General features: G+C 37.9%; 1 pseudogene; it reads left to right on the forward strand.

Annotated features, from left to right (window-relative positions):
• Positions 1 to 9030: 9030 nt before the first annotated feature.
• The window catches only part of LOC110563952 (protein SET-like), a 153039-nt pseudogene continuing 145354 nt past the window's right edge, over positions 9031 to 16715 (forward strand).

Raw genomic sequence — 16715 nt, forward strand, 5'->3', positions numbered from 1 at the left:
TGGGCAACCTTTGGGCTGTGTGCAGGGAATCTTATGAAAGAAGTGGGAAACAGTAAGATCTGGAAAGGACAGGAACTCCACAAGGAGAGCAACAGAACCAAAAGATCTGAGCACAGGGGTCTCTCCTGAGACTGATACTCCAACCAAGGTCTATGCATGGATATAACCTAAGACCCCTGCACAGATATAGCCCATGGCAGTTCAGTATCCAAGTGGGTTACATTGTAATAGGAACAGGGACTGTCTGTGATATGAACTAATTGGCCTGCTCTTTAATTACCTCTCCCTGAGGGAGAAGCAGCATTATCAGGCCACAGAAGAAGACACTGCAGCCACTCCTGATGAGACCTAATTGACTAGGATCAGAAGGAAAGAAAAGAAGTGCTCCCCTAACAGTGGACTTGGGGAGGGACATACATGCAGATGGTGGAGGAAGGGAGGGATTGGGACAGGAGGAGGGAGGGAACCATAGGGGATATACAAAGTGAATAAAGTGTAATTATAAAGAATTAAAAAATATATTTAAAAAATTAAACTAAAATAACCCTGCTCCTCCCTAAGTTGGTTTTGGCTTTCTTTCTCATAGCAATAGAAAACTCAACTCAGACATTGTGGCTCCATACTGTTTATGTAGGACATAATGAAGCTAATTTCAACTTGAACTTGACTTTTAGTGCTACATCATTAAAGCCTCATCTACAAAGTGTATTTCTAAAAGTGAAGCAGAGTTTATTATACTTTTCATATCTTTAATATTTATTTTTTTCTTTATTTTTACCCCTCAGTAATTATGATTTCTTCAAAATCCAAGTGGACTGATACTCTTTGTCCTAAATCAGAGTGCTGGCATGACTAGCTTTGATAACGTGCACATACTCTACTGTAAGAACACTCAGGTTTAAATTATTATCATCATTTCTAAACAAAAAACCTAGGGGAATGTCTCTTAATTTTCATGAGAGCATAATAATATGCTCATAATAATATGATCAGGAATGGGAAAATATGTTCAGACTCTAGGCAGCACACAAAATCAAATATTAAGATAAATTGTGATGTTGTTTCCAATTGGGAAACCGTTTTCTGTCCTGTTTAATTTGTATTTTATATTAAAACGTCTCTGTTAAAAATAAAGGTTCATTGAAAATTAAAGTTAATACTTTATCTCCTATGAAAAAAGCAAAAGATAATCCGTAAATCTACTCTAATCATGATTAACTATACTGCACAAGGGCATTATAAATCTTATTCACACAAAAACTATGATAGCATCTAATCCCTCAGTGTTACTCAGGAGTCATTATATTAAATAAAGTCGTCTTCAAATATGACACCTCTAAAAGTTTAAGTTAGCAAATCATGGCCACTGATTTGTCTCATTGAGTAACAGTACTTGGCACCAAATCTGAAAACCTTGGAAGAACACAATGTGGTAGATGGAGAGAACTAACTCCAACATGTTGCCATCTGAACCTTGGAACCTTTGTCATAGCTCACAAATGTGACACAACACATACACATGTATACACACACAATTAGCTTATTGGAACAAAAGGCATTTCTTGTAGCTCCATAAAAGTACTAAGAACATAAAAATTAGGGACAGAGAGTGTAAGAGCTGGAACATAAGTAGAAGGGCTCAAAATGTTATCTTCTTGTCACAGCAAAGACATTCTAATCAGAAAGTAAGAACTATGATTATCTACATTGGACCTGTATAAGATTGGCCTTATCAACAATCAGTCATAGATCATGAAGAAGCTCATGATATATTCACACTGCTGAACTATTACTTCATGATAGATTCTGGTATAAAATGTTACTGTCTTCAGTTGGATTTTTGGGTCCTAATCCTATCAGATACATTTAAAATACAACCTATGCATTTAGACTGAGGGATCATTATATAATAGGGCATGCTGACTCTTCCCTGGAAGAGTCCAACAATTAGTTATCCAACAGTAATGGTCAGCCCTGGAAGCATGTACATGGGAATAACACACAGATTGAACAGAATGTATTTACATATTTAGTAACACACACACACACATACACACACACACAGAGACATCTGGCATGAGGTTGCTGGCTTGATGTTGCAATGGATAGCTTTAAATTTGGTCAGAGATGATTTTTTTAACCATTTTTAAAATTATTATTACAATTTATTTGCTTTGTATCCCAGTGGTAGCCCACTCCCTCATTCCCTCCCAATCCCATCATCATTCACTCATCTTTCCCTGAACCTCTCCAAGTCCACTGATAGGGAAAGTTCTCCTCCCCTTCCATCTGAACCTAGTCTATCAGGTCTCCTCAGAACTGGCTGCACTGTCTTCTTCTGTTGCCTGGTACAGCTGCACTACCCCCAGGAGTAGGTGAGCTTATTCTAATATTAAGCTGATAATTATTTTTAAATGGTGACAATGGGAAGTAAGCTGTCACATAATGCAGCTAACAACAATAGTTCTAATATGCCCTGTATTTTACATGAATAAAATGAGGTAGTCTAGGTAACACACACACACAAAAAAAAAAAAAAAAAAAGAAAGAAAGAAAAAAAGAAAAAGAAAAAAAAGAAAAAGGACAACTGCATGATCAATAAAGGTCAATTTATTTATTTACCTATTTATTTATTTATTTCAATTTAATCACTTTGTATCCCTAGTCCCACCACTCTCCCTCTTCTCTCCCTATGCCTTTTCCATAGTCCACTGATAAAGGAGGACTTCCTCACCTTCTATCTGACTCTAGCCTATCAAGTCACATCAGGGCTGGCTACATCATCTTCCTCTGTGGCATGGCAAGACTACACACCCCAGGGAGAGGTGATCAAAGAGCTGGCCACTGAGTTCATGTCAGAGACAGCCCCTGTTCCCCGTACTTGAGAGCTCACTTGCAAATTGAACAGCGTATGTGCTTCTCCTGAACAGGAGTCTAGGTCATCTCCATGTGTGGTCCTTGGTGGGAGTATCGGTCTCTGCAGGCCTCCCCTGGGCCCAGGTTTCTTGGATGGATACAGATAATGTTGTACATTTACACAATAGAATACTACTCAGCAATTGAAACAAGGAAATCATGAAATTTGCAGGGAAATGGTGGGAACTAGAAAAGATTATCCTGAGTGAGGTAACCTAAAAGCAGAAACATACATATGGTATATACTTGCTTATAAGTGGATATTAGTCATATAATTTAGGATAAACATATTAAAATGTATTTGTATATCAGCTGGTTCTGTCAAGGTCTTGTTTTTCACTGAGCCATAACACAAGAGCTTTAATAGAATTTGCTGTTGCTCTGATGCTCTCCTTGTGGAGTTCCTGTCCCCTTCAGGTCTTTCTATCTCCCTCTTCTGCCATAAGGCTTCCTGTACTCTGCCCAAAGTTTGGCTATGAGTCTCAGTATCTCCTTCACTAACCTGTTGGGTAGAGTCTTGTTCCTGTCCTGTTCCTTTTCTTCTCCTACTTCTGCTGTCTATCCTGTCTGCCCTACTGAATGAGGTTTCAGCCTCTTCCCTAGGGTCCTTCTTGTTGTTTAGCTTCTTAAGGACTATACATTTTAATATGTTTATCCTAAATTATATGACTAATATCCACTTGTAAGCTGATGAAGTTGTTATTAACTGTCTGCTATGAAAGAAAGAGGAATTAGTATGACCTGGAGAGGACAGGAGCTCCACAAGGACCAAACATATCAGGGTGCTTGGGTCTTTTATGAGACTGTTTCTCCAACCAAGGACCATGTATGGATATAACCTAGAACCCCTGCTCGGGTGTAGCCTATGGTAGCTCAGTATCCAAGTGGTTTTTCCTAGTAAGAGGAACAGGGACTATTCCTGACATGAACTCAATGGCTGGCTCTTTGACCTTGCCCTGAGGGAGGAGCAGCCTTGCTAGTCCACAGAAGAGGACATTGCAGCCACTCCTGAAGATACCTGATAAACTAGGGTCAGATGGAAGGGGAGGAGGACCTCCCCTATCAGTAAACTTGGAGAGGGTCATGAAGGAGATGAGAGAGGGAGGGAGGGTGGGATTGGGAGGGAAAGAGGAAGGAGGCTATAGCTGGGATACAAGTAAACAACCTGTGATTAATGATTTTGGCTCTTCCCATTATTGCATTCAGAAATCCAGTACTTTCCACTGGTTAGTGCCTCTAATTGAAGTACTTGGGAATTTCAGAACAAAAGATCAGGAGTTCAAGTCTGACTCAGTCTCATACCACAAAAACAACAAAAGTCATCAACACCATCAAAACAGAAAAGCCGATGTGAAGTCATGAATAGAATCTTGGAACATTCCCACATACCATTTTCCACATTCCCATGGATCGTCTTTTCCTCCAGTCTTTTGAGACAACCACAGTTACCACTTGAGTATATATTTTCACTTTGTAATAGAGATTATCATATTTTTTATTTTCTTAATTACAATTTATTCACTTTTTATCCCCCCATAAGCCCCTCCCTCCTCTCCTCTCGGTTTCAACCTCCCCTCCCCCCTTCTTCAAGCATGTCCCTCCCCATGTCCATTGATAAGGGAGGTCCTCTTCTCCTTCCTTCTGATCTTAGTCTATCAGATCATATCAGGAATGGCTGAGATTATCATATTTTTTAAAAAATCTATTCAGTATTAAATTCTAAGAACATATATTTAGAAACAATATATATGAAAGAGTAACCATAATAAGAGACCTCTAATGATGAACAACTTGTTTTGAAATATAACTATTCTTGATTACATACCCTTGATTTTGTGAAGCTGAAACATTCTTTCTGTGCTCTGAACTCTGAGACAAACAGAAAAGTGCAACTGGTCATATTTACTATCTCCTTAGCAAAGGAAATTATTCATTCATTTTAACTTCACTTGTTACTTTCCATTTTGGAGGTAAGAGATGAGGCTGAAAGTGAAGATTTAGGTTCTGCTCCAGCATTGGGCTATTAATGGTGTTTTAGGCTTATGGAAGGGCAGGTACTTCTCCTGTACAGTTTGTAGACAAAATAGTAGAGGGAAGAAATATGAGCAGGAGTGTTGAAGAATATTTAACCCCATTGTGAACACCAAAACTGTGAACTGTAAATCCCTGTTTCTTGTTTGATGTGGTTGATCCCTATTACACACCTTTAATCCAAAACTTTTTTTTTTTAATAACAGGTGGGTAAGGTGTGGTTCAGCCAGCTCTAGCACACACCTTTAATCCAAGAGCTCTCTGTACACGGGATTTAATAAAGTTAACCCTAGATCAAGAGGTGGATCAAAAAACCAGCTGACAGGTTACAGAGTAGGAGGGGCTTTGAGTTGAGGGGTATTTAAGACAAAATAGAGAAGAAGAAAGGGCATTTTAGCTTAAACTCTGGCTTTATCTTAGGCATCAGCGCCTCAGCTCCCTGGCTTTGGGGGCTTGGAGCTAGCAAGCCTTTGTCCTTGGGTTTTTTGGCTTTTTCTTCCTGGGCTGTCAGCTGCGTTGCTGAGTCTTTTTTTTTTTTTTAATCAAGAGCTGTGCTGAGAGGTCAGCTGAAGGTCAGCTGGATGCTTTCTCTGCCTCTCTGAGCTAGCAGGTTTTCACTTCAGCATCTGACTCTATTGGTAAAATAGAATGGTTGGAATTTTCATTTTTGTTTAGAACAACACAGGGGTAGGGGAGAAAGTGATTTCTTCTACCTAGACATACCTAGAATCTAGGACATCATTTTGAAACCATTGAAGGTTCTTAGCAGACTGTCACTACCATTGATTCCCTATCACAATACTTCATTATCAACATGTGATGAAAATTTGAAGACCATTTTTATACCAGAAGAACTTTTAGTTTTTAATGTTCATCAGTGTTGGTGTCATTCTTTGTCATTTCTGTAGGAAACACTGTTAAATTTTCTAAAGTAAAGCACTTTTCTTATTCCCATGTGTCATTTTGCAAATACTTTCTTCTAGAAGTACTTTTATAAAAAGAAAATTACTTTGCGCCTATAAAAAAAGAACATTAAAATATTACAATATTTAATTTATACTATTAAACACATTTGAGATCCTATATTTGCCATAAAAAAGAAAAATAAATGATTAATTATAAAAAAGAGAATGTGTATAGATGTATTTTAGAACTTTGTTTAAAGATTCCTAGAAAGTGTAGTCAGTTACCAGTGCTTCCAGAGCCCATTGAGATTATCTGGGGCTTTGCATTCTCTGCCACCTCACCTCCACTATATTTTAAACATCTCTCTGTTGGTTTCTAGAGTTCATTTACAGTGCAAAGAAGCAATGCTTATGTAGAATGCTCATCAAGTTTGTGCTATGTTCTGATTAAGGAATAATGAGAGGGAATTACATTTCAGGTGAAATAAAGATGAGACTCTATGTCTAGTTATTTTCTGCCCTGCCCATGCTTATGGGGAAAAGAGTACATGTATGTATTACAAGTATAAATGTGTATTGAGTGAACTTTGAATTCAGGAACACCAGAAAATTTTAAGTTATTCTAAAACACAAAATAACTAATGATATCAGTAATAAAATTTTCACTTGTTAAATAAAACCAGTCAATACATGAATAAAAGCATTGTATGTCAACTGTTGAATTTCCCTAACCATTTGACTTGGATTTTCATTGCATGAATACGAAAGTAAAAAAAAAAAAAGAAAAAGAATTAGTGTCACTAATATATTTCTTAAGTAAATGAAATGTATCCATTGAAACTTAAAACTTACTAAGTCAAATTTCAAAAGTAATTCAATGAAGAAAATATTGTGCTGGCCTCATATATGTACACTACTGCAATGAACTATCATCCTTAGCTACAAGATTTCAAAGGTTTCTTGGTTCTCATTAGAAGCACAGACAACAACAAATTAGTACTACTGAACTGATTATTTATCTAATTTTGCTAACAACTTTTTTTTTAATTTTTAGTAAAATATGTAATCTCTCTGACTTATTGTTATCAATGGTAGAAAGAATATACAATTCTTTTGTATATCATAATATTTACAAGTGACACAGACTTAACCCTGACCTCTGACCCTCTCAGAATAAGTTTTGTAACTCCATTGTATCAGGAAAAAAAATTGTTTTGTGTTTGGAAAATATTGTGCTCCTAAGAAAGTATTCGTATATTTTTTCTTATTTTACACACTTAAAACTCAGAATAAGTGCTTGAACAGAACCTGCAGATATCTATTTCTAATAACACTCTATTCTGCCTCCGCTATTACCAGAGTGAATACTCCAGGGGTCACACACTCTCTGTGAGACTATGATCTTAGGGTCTGCTCAAGTATCACATTTCTCACTAGACTAACGACTAAGCAACCCAAAAGATGGGATGCATTTCATTCAAGAGGAGCTACCTAGAGAAGGTACAGATATTTGTTGTATTCACTTTTCAGTGTGTGTAAGTCTTGTTTGCGTTTGCATCATCTTCTTACTTTGATACTTATGATGTGTTATTAGGTAGGATCTTCTACTATACTATTGTGTTCAGTGTTTGCTAACTGTTACTGCAGTTTCAGATGTCAGTTCCATCACGTGATTATTGTTTATTTTCAATGGACGATACATTGTATGTCAGAATACTTTCTTCTGATTAGTTGGACACTCAATTTCAGGACATTTCACTTTTATAATGCAGACATCTTCCTTCTGTGGCTTTCCAGCTTTAAGTGGCCACAACGAGGAATGTGAAGAAACTAGCAGTTTTCAAGGGGGAGGGAGGAGGACTTCCCCTATCAGTGGACTGGAGAAGAGGCATGAGAGAAGAGGGCAGTAGAGGGAGGGTCAGAGGGAGGGGACTACAGCTAGGGTACAAACTGAATAAATTGTAATAAATTTTTAAAAAAAAATAATAAAAAGAAAAAAAATATGAGCTTGTGCATTACACATGCTATTTCAGCCAACATGGGCACCCTGTGATTCAGAAAACCAAGAGATATAGTAATACCTGTTTTCTTGTGTCATGGGAGAAAAAGAATGGATTTTGTTAAAGCACAGCTCTCTCTCTACAATAGTCTCTGAATCAGTCTCTATGTTCCCTCAAGAGTGTCTTGGTTCTTGGGGGTCAGTTTATTTCCATTGCCTTAAACATGGCTAGAATATGTATACTGTACTTCTGCAGTGAGTGAACATAGTGGTTGGTTTAAAATTAAGGTAATTATAAGACAGTTTGGGAAAATACCCATTATGTGCCAAGTAATATAATTACATAAATGTTGGACTTAAAAATACTAATACCATGATAGATAAAGTACTATTGTTTATCTTCTGCTCTTTCTTTACTCCACTCAAATATGAGAATGGCCCTAATGTTCTTATAGGAATTAACTGTCTCTTTAAGTACCTAATTTGCTAGATGGAATTGTATTAGCTGCAAAGAAAAAAGGTAACTTTTTAAATGGCATTAAACTACAGCAAAATTGCAAGGCTAACATGTAGCATTGAATAATTTCAGATATCTTTAAGGCATAAACTGAAGACAAGAGAAGTTAACTTATTGAATGAGGTACCACAGTCTAAATTTAAAACTTGAACATTATAATTTCTAATATGCACTGTTTAGTGCCTTAACTTCAGTCAGTTTAGGCTTGGTTGAAGAACGGAAGCCTGCTGCAGATTCCAGCTTCCTCTTACTTAAGCAATGAAATGACACCAGAGAAAGCGTTATTTGCTGTTGCACAGTGTACACTATAACAGCAAACAGGAGAGGGAACTAGGAAAAAGGTAGTTATGTAGTGAGAATTTTGGTTTCTTTAAAAACCCAGTTATTATTCAGCCAGCCTTGATGAGACCTGATAAGCTAGAGTCAGATAGAATGAGAGGAGGTCCTCCCCCACTAGGGAGCTAGGGAAAGGGCATAGGAGGAGAAGAGGGAGAGTGGGTGAGACTGGGAGGAGACAAGAGAGGGGACTAGGGGAATCCAAGATGGTGGCGACCAGTGCGCACCTTATTCAGAGGAACTGAAACTCTGAATTGGTGAGTAGAGGGGCTGTGGAACAAAACAACTGTAAGAGGAGTCCGGGGAAAAGGGGGACAAACCCTGATATGAGTCCAATAGGACACAGGCCAACCTCGGACATCTCCGTGGACTTCTTCTGGGGAATCAATTCCTGGGTACTTCCCCTTAACCAGCGGAAGCAGTGGCGGAGGTACCCAACCCAGCAGCGGAGGGGACGGAGGTACAGCAGCCAACAGGGAAGCTGCAGGGGAGGTACCGACGCAACTAGCAGCTGAAGCAGAGAAGGCACCCCGCAGTGCACACTGCTCACCTGCACACTGTGCTTCCTGCTCCAAGCACTGATCTCCCTCCTTGATATCTGAGGCTGAGAACACTCAAACCCCCCTCATTTCCCCCACGACCTCCGATCTCCACCTTGCCAGAGGCGGAAGCAGCAGAGGAAGCACATAGAGCTTTCCAACTCAGAGAGCAGAGCCCAGCACAGCTTTTAGCACAGAACACAGGGCTGAACACACAGAGCCCGCAACAGGGTAATAGTCCCGCCCGCAGCATCAGCCACAGACCCCAGAGTCCAGCCTGCAGAGCCCTCCACAGACTGGAGACCACTAGGTATTCAGGAAACCTGTGCAGGCGCTTTGTGCCCGCAATCTGCACTTGCTAACCATCCACATCCCCTCCTGTGTTTGCTCCCAACCCCCTTATCCCAAGCACCTATGCTCTCTATTATCCCCCTTCAAGACGCACGCACGCATGAGCACACACACACACACACACACACACACACACACACTTACTCCACCGCAAAAACGAATCTGCGCCAGCAGTTTTCCTTCCTTAGGTACAACTTTAGCAGCACCACACACTCTCAAACCACTGGACCTCCCTGATCTTCCTGAAGAATACTCCAGAGACCAGAAAAAGACAGTTCCAGTCTGAAGTTCAGACTCAAGGAAAAAATAGTGAAGATCACATATAAGCAAATGGCCAAAGGTAGGCTCAAGAACTAACCCAACAAAATCTAGGACTCTATGGACCCACCAGCAACCCCCAAAATTTATGAATATTTTAATTCAGCAGAAACACAGGAAAATGACTTTAAAGCTATGCTTATGCAGTTATTAGAGGAACGAAAAGAGGAAATGAACAGAGCATTCAAAAAAATACAGAAGACTGTAACTGCCCACATACAGGAAAATTAGAGATATATAGAGAAGAAACAAACAAACAAACAAAATAGGAGCCACATTCACTCAGATGAAGGAAATGGTGCAAAGCATGAAAACAGAACTAGAATCTATAAAGAAAACACAAACAGAGAAATCCCTGGAACTGGAGAACTTAGAGAAAATATCAGGAACCACAAGGTAAGCACCACGAATAGAAAACAAGAGATGGAAGAGAGAATCTCAGGTGCTGAATACACTGGCTGAAATTGATTCCTCCCTCAAAGAAAAGTTAAAATCAGAAAAGATCCAAACACAAAACATACAAGAAATTTAGGATGCCATGAAAGGATGAAACCTAAGAATAATAGGAATAGAAGAAAGAGAAGACTCCAGGCTCCAAGGACTGGAAAATGTTTTTAAGAAAATCATAGAAGAAAACTTTCCCAACTTAAAGAAAGAGATGTCCATAAACATACAAGAAGCCTACAGAACACCAAATAGACTAGACCAGAAAAGGAATACTTCACGTTACATCATAGTCAAAACATAAAACCTACAAAAAAAAAAAAAAAAAAAAAAAAAACGTATTAAAGGCAGCAAGGGAAAAAGGTCAAGTAACATATGAAGGTGGAACAATCAGAATCACACCAGGCTTCACATCAGAAACTATGAAAGCCAGAAGGGCCTGGGCAGAGGTCATACAGTCTTTAAGGGAACAGAGATGCCAACCCAGACTACTATACTCAGCAAAGCTTTCAATCAACATAGATGGAGAAAACAAAACATTCCATCATAAAACTAAATTTAAGCAATATCTACACAGTAACCCAGCCCTACAGAAGATACTAGAAGGAAAATTCCAATCCGATGAAAACAACTACACCAAAGAAAATATAGGATACAGATAATTTCCCGACAAAAATTAAAAGAAAAAAAAAACAATGACTCATAGTAAGACCACCAACTCCACAATAAAAGGAACTAACAGTTCATTGGTCACTATTATCTATCAACATAAATGGTCTCAACTCTCCAATAAAAAGACACAGACTAACAGAATGGGTGTGGAAGCAGGATCCAACATTCTGCGGCATCCAAGAAACACACATACACAAAAAGGATAAATACTACCTCAGAGTAAAGGGCTGGAAAAAAGTTTTTTCAGCCAAATGGACCCAGAAAACAAGCGGAGATAGCTATCCTAATATCTAATAAAATAGACTTTCAACCAAAATTAATAAAAAAAGATAAGGAAGGGCACTTCCTACTCATCAAAGGACAATTCCAATGGGGAACATCACAATTTTGAACATCTATGCCACAAATACAAGACCACCTACATTTGTAAATGAAACATTATTAAACCTGAAATCACACATTGACCCCAACACCTTAATAGTGGAAGATTTCAACACTCCACTCTCAGGAAGGGGTAGGTCATCGGGTCAGAAGCAAAACATGGAAACAAGGCCATTTACAGAGGCCCTAAATCAAATGGACCTAATAGATATCTAAAGAACTTACCATCCCAAATCAAAAGAGTATACCTTCTTTTCAGCACCTCATGTAACCTTCTCCAAAATAGACCATATAGTAGGCCACAAAGCAAACCTCAGTAGATACAAGAAGATTGAAAAAATCCCTTGTATCCTACATGACCAGAATGGTCTAAAGCTGGACCTCAAACACAACAGAAACAGCAAAAAGCCTGCACATACATGGAAACTGAACAACTTGCTGCTCAATGACAGCTTGGTTAGTGAAGAAATAAAGAAAGAAATTAAAGACTTTCTAGAATTCAATGAAAATGTAAGCACAACGTACCCAAACTTATGGGACACAATGAAGGCAAGTGCTAAGAGGAAAATTCACAGCACTAAGTGCCTCCAAGAAGAAATGTGAAACATCACATACAAGCAACTTAATTGTCCAACTGAAAGCCCTAGGAAAAAAAGAAGCAGATACACCCAAGAGGAACAGAAGGCTGGAAATAATCAAACTAAGGGCAGAAATCAATCAATTAGAAACAAATAAAACTATTCAAAGAAACAATGAAACCAAGAGCTGGTTCTTTGAGAAAATCAAAAAGATAGACAAGCCCTTAGCCAAACTAACAAAAAGGCAGAGGGAAACTATCCAGATCAGCAAAATCAGAAATGAAAAGGGGGACATAACTACAAACACTGAAGAAATCCAAACAATCATGAGGTCTTACTACAAAAGCCTATATGCCACAAAATTTGAAAATCTAAACAAAATGGACAATTTTCTTTATAGATTCCATCTACCTAAATTAAGTCAAGATCAGGTAGAAAGACTGAATAGTCCCATATCCCCCAAGGAAATAGAAGCAGTAATCAAACGTCTCCCTTCCAAAAAAAGCCCAGGGCCAGATGGTTTCAGCGCAGAATTCTACAAGACTTTCAAAGAAGAACTAACTCCAATTCTCTTCAAACTATTCCACAAAATAGAAACAGAAGGAACATTACCAAACTCATTTTATGAAGCTACAGTCACCTTGATATCTAAACCACACAAAGCCCAACATAAAAATTGAACTTCAGACCTGTCTCTTTTATGAACATTGCCACAAAAATACTCAATGAAATCCTTGCAAACCAAATCTAAGAACACATAAAAGATATCATCCTCCATGACCACGTAGGCTTCATCCCAGGCATGCAAGGGTGTTTCAGTATATGGAAATCCACCATATAAACAAACTGAAGGAGAAAAACCCTGTGATCATCTCCTTAGATGCCTAAAAATCATTTGACAAAGTCAAACACCCATTCATGTTTCTTGGAGAGATCTGGGATACAAGGTGCATATGTAAACCTAGTAAAGACAATATACAGGAAGCCTATAGCCAACATCAAACGCTATGGAGAGAAACTTAAATCAATCCCACTGAAATCAGGGACAAGGCAAGGCTGCCCATTGTCTCCATATCGCTTCAACATAGTACTTGAAGTTCTACCTAGAGCAATAAGAAAAGTAAAGGAGACCAAGGCGATACAAATCAGAAAGGAAGAAGTCAAAATATCATTGTTTGCAGATGATATAATAGTATACACCAGCGCCCCCAAAAATTCAACCAGAAAACTCCTTCAACTAATAAACACCTTCAGCAAAGTGGCTGGATACAAAATCAACTCAAAAAAAAAAAAAAATGAGAAGTCCTCTTGTATACTCAAGACAAAAGTGCTGAGAAAGAAATTAGGAAAACCAAATCTTTCACAATAGCCAATAATAACGTGAAATTCCTTGGGGTGACTCTAACCAAACAAGTGAAAGACCTGTTTGAGAAAAACTTCGAGTCTCTGAAGAAAGAAATTGAAAAAGATATCAGAAGATGGAAAGATCTCCTGTGCTCATGGATCGGTAGGATTAACATAGTGAAAATGGCCATCCTACCAAAAGTAATCTACAAATTCAATGCAATTTCCATCCAAATACCAACACAATTCTATACAGACTTTGAAAGAAAAATTCTTATCTTCATATGGAAAAACAAAAAAATCTAGAATTTCCAAAAATGATCCTGTACAACAACAGATCATGTGGATGCATCTCCATTTCTGATCTCAACCTGTACTACATAGCAATAGTAATAAAAACTTCATGGCATTGGCATAGAAACAGAATAGTGGATCAATGGAACTTAATAGAAGACCCAGAAATAAACCCACACATCTATGAATACTTGATTTTTGATAAAGCCCAAACCATTCAATGGAAAAAAGACAGAATCTTCAACAAATGGTGCTGGTCCAACTGAATGTCTATGTGCCGAAAAAGGAAAACAGATCCATATTTATCACCCTGCACAAAATTAAGTCAAAGTGAATCAAAGACCTCAACATAAAACCAGATACTCTAAATCAGTTAAAAGACAAAGTAGGGATGACCCTAGAACTCATGGGCACAGGAGATAACTTCCTGAACAGAACACCAACAGCACAGGCTCTAAGATCAACAATAAATAAATGGGACCTCATGAAACTGAAAAGCTTCTGTTAAGCAAAAGACACTGTCATTAAAACACAACAGCCTACAGACTGGGAAAGGATCTTCACCAACCCTACATCTGACACGGGAATAATATCCAGTATACATAAAGAACTCAAGAAGTTAAAAAGCAACCAATCAATTAATCCAATTAAAAAATAGGGCACGAAGCTAAACAGAGAACTCTCTGTAGAGGACTGTAAAATGACAGAAAAACACTTAAAGAAAGGCTCAATGTCCTTAGCCATCAGAATGATGCAAATCAAAAGGACACTGAGATTTCACCTTACACCCATCAGAATGGCTAAGATCAAAAACTCAAGTGACAACACATGATGGAGAGGTTGTGGAGAAAGGGGAACCCTCCTCCATTGCTGGTGGGAATGAAAACTTGTACAACCACTTTGGAAATCAATCTGGTGCTTTCTCAGACAATTAGGAATAGTGATTCCTCAAGATCCAGCTATACCACTTCTAGGCATATATCCAAAAAATACTCAGGTACACAACAAGGACATTTGCTCAACCATGTTTGTAGCAGCTTTATTCGTAATAGCCAGAACCTGGAAACAACCCAGATGCCCCTCAGTTGAGGAATTGATACAGAAATTGTGGTACTTTTACACACTGGAATACTACTCAGCAATTCAAAATGAGGAAATCATGAAATTTGCAGGCAAATGGTGGGACCTAGAAGTGATCATCCTGAGGGAGGTATCCCAAAAGCAGAAAGACACACATGGTATATACTCACTTATATATACCTATAAGATAGGATAAATATATTGAAATCTATACACCTAAAGAAGATAAACAAAAAAGAGGACTCGGGATAAGATGACCACCACACTTAGAAAGACAAATGGGATGGACATTGGATGTAGGAGAAAACAAGTCACAGGACAGAGGCCTAGCATAGCCGGCCTCTGAAAGACTCTACCTAGCAGTGTATCAAAGCAGATATTAAGACTCATAACCAAACCATGGGCAGAGTGCAGGGAATCATATGAAAGAAGGGAGAGTTAGTAAGACCTGGAGAGTACAAGAACACCAGAAGGACCAAATATATCAGGGCACAGGAGTCTTTCAAGAACACCAGAAGGACCAAATATATCAGGGCACAGGAGTCTTTCATAAGATTGTTTTTCCAACCAAGGGCGATGTATGGATATAATATAGAACCCCTGCTCAGATATAGCCGATGATACCTCACTGTCCAAATGGGTTCTCTAATAAGGGGAACAGGGACCATTTCTGACATGAACTCAATGGCAAGCTCTTCCACTCCCCTCCCACGAGGGAGGAGCAGCCTTGCTAGGCCACAGAAGAGGACATTGCAGCCAGTCCTGAAGAGACTTGATAACCTAGGGTAAGATGGAGGGGGAGGAGGTCCTCCCCTGTTAGTGGACTTGGTGGATTGGGAGGGAATGAGGGAGGGACCTATGGCTGAGATACAAATAGATAGATAGATAGATAGATAGATAGATAGATAGATAGATAGATAGATAGATAGATAGATAGATAGAGAAATAAAAAAACAAATAAATAAATAACCCCCCAGTCCTAATACCATAATTGGTAAGCTATCACAGTATTATACATAAGTATTCTTGAGATAATATAAGAGACAACTATCTGAATGTTTTAATAACGTTAATGTTATTTTTATTAAAAATGTATTACAATGTAATGAAGTTTGTTTTTCACTGGCCAAAAAAGAGCAAGACAAGATTGCTATTATTCCATGCATATATTGAATATATATATACACAAATAAACACATATGTACATGTGCTCACAAACTGTTTTCACAGATTTTTAGCTTACGTTTTTAATATACAGAATTGTTTACCAATGAAATATTTCATTTTATGTACATACCAATCACAAGTATCATAAAATTGTTACTTCTTTTTGTTCATACTCCAAACAAGTAAGTTCAAGAATGAAAGAAGTTATGTTTACATGTATTATTGAGTATAAACAAAGTAAATGATATCTTTGGAAGATAAGTAGATTCATAAGTAATAGATTGCTAGATTACATAGATAGGTTTATAGGTAGACATATTTACAAATAGAAATATAGAGATAGAGATAGATTAATGGATATATAGATATGAATAGGTACATAATAGAAAATTAAGAAAGGCATGAAATATCAAAGTAAGCCATTTTGAAATGTATTTTGAGAAGGTAATTAGAAAATTCCTGAAATCAAGACTCTGGCTAACAATGATTGTGTATTACTGTTGAAGAAATTCCCTAAACATGACTTAGATCTGCCTATTTTATGTGCCTAAATACTAGTAGAATGAAAATTCTAATCTTGTAGAAACTAATATTTTCCAAAATACAAATCCATAATTAGCACATTGTCAGACATGTATTTCTTTTTTTGCCTAAGAGCAGGATTTTTTTTTCAGTATATTCCTTTAATTGTCTGCTTAAGGAGAACATGTGCATGCTGACATGCTGAATTAGCAGAAAAACACATCTGTTCTTTCTCGTTAAGACAAATAGCAGTGGCTCCGGGAAAAACTTCATTTTCTTCATAGTGCTTATATTATATCTAAAATGGTATTACTTTCACAT

This window comes from Meriones unguiculatus, chromosome 12 (genome assembly GCF_030254825.1).
Source record: "Meriones unguiculatus strain TT.TT164.6M chromosome 12, Bangor_MerUng_6.1, whole genome shotgun sequence".
Taxonomy (NCBI): Eukaryota; Metazoa; Chordata; class Mammalia; order Rodentia; family Muridae; genus Meriones; species Meriones unguiculatus.